General features: G+C 39.3%; 1 non-coding gene across 1 annotated transcript; it reads left to right on the top strand.

Moving 5' to 3' along the window:
* Positions 1-996: 996 nt before the first annotated feature.
* Positions 997-1,099, top strand: LOC145781456 (U6 spliceosomal RNA). Its single transcript, XR_014290749.1, has one exon. It is a non-coding gene; the product is annotated as a U6 spliceosomal RNA (small nuclear RNA).
* Positions 1,100-4,893: the final 3,794 nt, after the last annotated feature.

The raw sequence follows: 4,893 nt of genomic DNA, 5'->3' as shown, positions 1-4,893 counted from the left end.
GGAAATTATTCTATTCACTAGGTGCCGCTAAATAGAAAGCAGTCCTGAAAGTGCGTTGCTCAAGCGTATACCCCGAGAGTCGAACTTTCGCCGCCTGATCTTGAGGCGGGCGCGTAACCACTAAGCTAACGGGGCGGACAAAACTTGAATAGCTCCTATTATAATTCAAATCTAATTTCAAAAAGCTAAAAAAACAAGACGTGCTTTTATAATATAAAGCAGTAGGCTACTCTGATAGTGATTTTCAACCGGTGTTCTGAGAAAAACCTTCATATGTTCCGCAAGAAATTTATCAGTTTGACTATAGCAGGGGTCACCAACCTTTTTTGCATGCGGGCCACTTTGGCACTAAGGAGAGCTGTGGCGGGCCGCACTAATAAAATGTTAGGTAGGTCGACTCTTTATGCTAAAAAAGAACGCATTTCGTACCCAGTATCCAGCGTTACATGTTGTTCATATTTATGTTAGAATACCGCAGCAACAAAATTAATCGAACAACGCTACTGCCAGGCCAAGCTCCTTTTACAACACTTTTGACTTTTTTTTAACAATGCCTAATAAACGAGGCCACTTGTTTTGCGCACTTATAGCGAGGCGAGCGGTTTCATCAGAATATTCATCGCCAAGCAAGAGTGGTGTGGTCACTTCGCTTCACAAAAGATATCTTGCAATTAACAATTTTAGTAAACAAGGAAATGTTTGACACATCGCAATACAGGCAACAATAGTGACCTACAAACATATCAGCGAAAAATAGGCTCCAATAACAGGAAAAAAGAAATCAGGCACCATGAAACAAATGCTTGTAGAAATCACCCAAAAATCGTAATTCTATCGTAATTCATGAACAATCTTCCCTTTAAAAAAGCAATAAGTTGGTTTTTCATCCTTTTTGTAAGAGTCTATAAAACCGTCTTTCTTTTGTTATAGACAACTGCCACTTGCGATGCTTATCAGCGTGGCAAGAACTTGTTGATTAACAACATTTTGCAGAACTTGCTTCGGCAGTAGATATACTAAAATTGGAACGATACAGAGAAGATTAGCATGGCCCCTGCGCAAGGATGACACGCGAAATTGTGAAGCGTTCCATATTTCTTTAAAAAAAGAAGAAAAAAAAACATTTTGCAGTAGCCTACTAAGCTAAATATTTTCATAATACAATCAGAAAAAGTCTTTAATATTTTGCCAATTTATTATAAATTGAGTTGGCACACCGACCTATTTTGCCAACAAAAACTTGCATAAAGAGAACACTGGTCGTGAAACACAATAACGGTGAAACGCACACTAGTGTTTACATGACATTTGCACACTTAAAATAAGCAACCCTATGCTCGACATTTTCGAAATCAGACGTTTTAATCAACCACTGGGTCAGTGTGGCTGGACATCGCATTGGAATAGCTTTAAGCAACGCCCACCTAGAACTATAATATGATTGGTTGGTCGGTGGAATCGTATGCAAAGCGAAAATATGCTTCCCAGAAAGCATTTTTTGCCTTCGTGCTCTTTAACTCCTCAAGAAAAGTAATTTTGGTTATACTTGTACGCTGATACCTTCCGCGGGCGCAGCGATACAGCGTGGCGGGCCGCCATTTGGTGACCCCTGGACTATAGTGTTTCATGGAACAGTGGTAGAAATCCAAAATCACAAGAGCATCGCGTTTGTCTTTCTGCAATACCTGCCCAAATATCAACTTTGTGCTCATCCAATGAAGCCCAGATATCGCACTGAGAAAACTAAAAGTGAATCAATTGTTGTTGTTATTACATCATTATCGTACAAAAATTGCGTTTGGTGTTCTGCGCAAGAGTATTTTAATGCATAAAGTGTCCCGTGGATCAAAAAAGGTTGAAAAACACTGTTATGTATGCTGGTCGCGAGAAAGGCATTCCATAAAACAAAAATTTAAGCTGCGACAATACGTAGGCGATCGGTTTTACAAACATTGTTTGTAATCACTGAAGCTAACTTTTTACAAGCAAGTTGGAATGTGTAGGAGACCACTTCACAAACTTTCCCTAACCATCACATGTTTGTTATCTTCTCTTCAAGGGGATTTCTTACAAAACTTTTCACAATAATTTGCTCGTCTTACCGCAGGGCAAATAATTCTTCTGTGACGTCATATTCTTTGTTGAACGACTTGCTGCAAATGCAAGCATATGCATTGTGCATGTAGCCTTGTAGCATGTATCGATGGCACAACAACAAGAAGTGCGCACAGCCGCACAAGCAGTAGGCCACCAGGCTTGCCAAATGCCAGCATCACCAAATTGTAAAAATATAGGCTTACAGTAAATAAACCTTTGAAAAAAATGAAAACCACGCCACAGGACCTAAAACAAAACTTGATCGAGGGCTAATTTTAAAAATGGATTCTGTGCAAGTTAGTAGCTACAGTGTAGCCTATTCAGTTACCGTACATGAGAAAACTACCCTAACAGAACAAATAACAGGCCGTGTGCCGGCTATAACTTATAGAATTTTACATGTTAGCGGTGAATCGTCTACTGTTTTTGCATGGTCCCTTTTTTCCAAACTCTACGAGTTTAAACAGATTGTGTTGCGATAATTTCAACCTCACAGAACTAGTCAGACCAACGCATGGGCAATCAGTCTCAGGGGGGGGGGGGGGGGGGGGACAAAAATATTAGATGGGGGTCTCTTTGTTTATTGACCGAAAGTTTTGAATTTCATGTCACAATGGTATCAAGTATCAGCTATTGTTTACCGCCGCTTAATTAACACGCGATCCTCCATTAAGTCTGCGGTCGCAACTTTGCAGCATTGTTGGAGAAAAACCTCATGTTGAAGAATGAATCCAATTTGCCAATCTTTTTAAACAAGTAATTAAGCTGCGACATTTCAGCTGCACAATAAATAGCAAAAATGTGGCTAGTGTTCCTACGGATTGTTAGCTACTGTTTTAGGCAAATGCATAAAATTTGGCAAATAATTTTATTTCAGATATTTGTGTCAGCCTACGTGTGTGCGTTAAAACATAAAAGTTTGCATATTATTTTGGCCAAACGATACGACTCAATTTTTTGACAATTGTAATCTATACACTACAGGCTACTCTATAGCAAGGCAACTTTATCAAGTTATGTTCGCTTAGTTGCTGCCCAAAAGGCCTACAGCACATATCATGATTACGCCATGTGGTTAATAAGATTGGCAACAACGTCATATTATTTTGTGCAGTTGCATGAAGGATATTTGCCGAAATAAACATGGCACAGTTTTAAACACACAAAATTTATAAGATTTTGGCATTTTTGTTATTAAACTGTACAAAACATAGTCCTGTAATGACACATGAATACGCCTACCGCCCTACATATTTTATGCACCTTGTAATTTTACGAATCACTGTTGAAGGACAATTTGTTTCGCAACGTTTTTCCGCATAACTGTAGATTTTTGTCCCAAATTTGCAACTTTTTGACATGGGCAGCTGGCTCGTACACCCATGGCAGCGAGGATAAACATGAGTTGGAGGGACGGTTTATTTAATTATTTTAGCAAATTGAAATATTGACTCTTTTTTAAACAATACTGATACTAATTCTGCCGTTGGTTGAGTTTTGCTTTGATCAGCATGATCGTTGCTTACTTCACAAATGTAGATACTAACGAGTAACGACCTGTTTCAACCTGATACTGCAAGTTTTCTGTGGTAGTACCGGTTCGCACTAGCTTTCGGAACACAGTTTCTCAGTCATGTATTTAATCAAAGTCTTTGAGTTTCAATTGGCAAGGGCACAGCAGCCAGTTTCAAATTGTCCTTGTTTGCAGTAGGCCTACCGTACAATAATGTGTTCTTCAGCCCGGTCGATAGCTGTTTCGATCCATACTGTAACCTACTTGGACGATTTCATTAAAGTTGTGCATTTTTTTGTTTTGAAGGTTGTAAGGTTCAACTGCTGAACCAGGATTGTGTTTAGTCCCATATTGGCCAAACTGAACGCAGCATAAATCCCCGAATCAAAGAACATCGCAGAGCTGTCAAAAAGATAGATGAAAAGTCAGCTCTTTGTTCACATATGCTAAAAGATCACAGAATTAATTGGTCAGAAACAAAAATCTTGAAAAACGAAACATATTATTCCCAACACGCCACGGCAAAAAGTTGCTTCATCAACATTACGTCAAAACAATGAAATGCACCCAACCGGAACGATGGAAATGTATTACCGAAAGCTTATGAATCGTTATTGTCTTGACACGCAGGCTTCATGCCTATTTGAACACAGTTGGAAACGTCATTGCAATTTAATTTCTTCTCGAATTTCTGTTGGTCTCCACTGCTTCGACTTTATGTTTAATGTTGGAAGTTTTTACGTAATTTAACGTGGAAAGTAACCGCTCGTACATCTTTCCGCCAACCTTTAAAATATTGTGTGTTTCATTTTTTCTTGCCTTCAACCCCACATAACTGTGTAAATTTTATTTTGTGTTATTCGCTCTGAGGATACGCATTGTCATGGCGCGCGAAACGTCAGTGAAGTAATAAATCAACCTGTTTGTTGTTGCTTTTACTTTCATCAGATGAGCGTTGCAACTAGTGGAAATGATAGTTGTTCTGACAAACGCCCAAATTTTTCAGTAGTCAGACTATCATTTGTATCAACCATTCGAAACCGTGATTAGTCTCGTAGCTGAAACTCTCCAGAACCTGCATTGATGTTCACCGAAGCAGGCCGGCCTAACTAGAGGTGCGGTCCGCACAGCTGTCATTTGGATAGCTTACGGTCGTAGGTTGTTGCAATCATATAAAGTGGGTGGCCAATAAGAAGCCGAACAATCTTTGCCAGCTCAAAAGACTCAATATAAACTTCTACTCCGTGAGGAAGCTGTGACGTATCACGCACAAAAACTTTGAT

This window comes from Aplidium turbinatum, chromosome 12 (assembly GCF_918807975.1).
Source record: "Aplidium turbinatum chromosome 12, kaAplTurb1.1, whole genome shotgun sequence".
Taxonomy (NCBI): domain Eukaryota; kingdom Metazoa; phylum Chordata; class Ascidiacea; order Aplousobranchia; family Polyclinidae; genus Aplidium; species Aplidium turbinatum.
The sequence above is the reverse complement of the archived record's forward strand: the minus strand, read 5'-3'. Positions and strand labels throughout refer to the sequence as shown.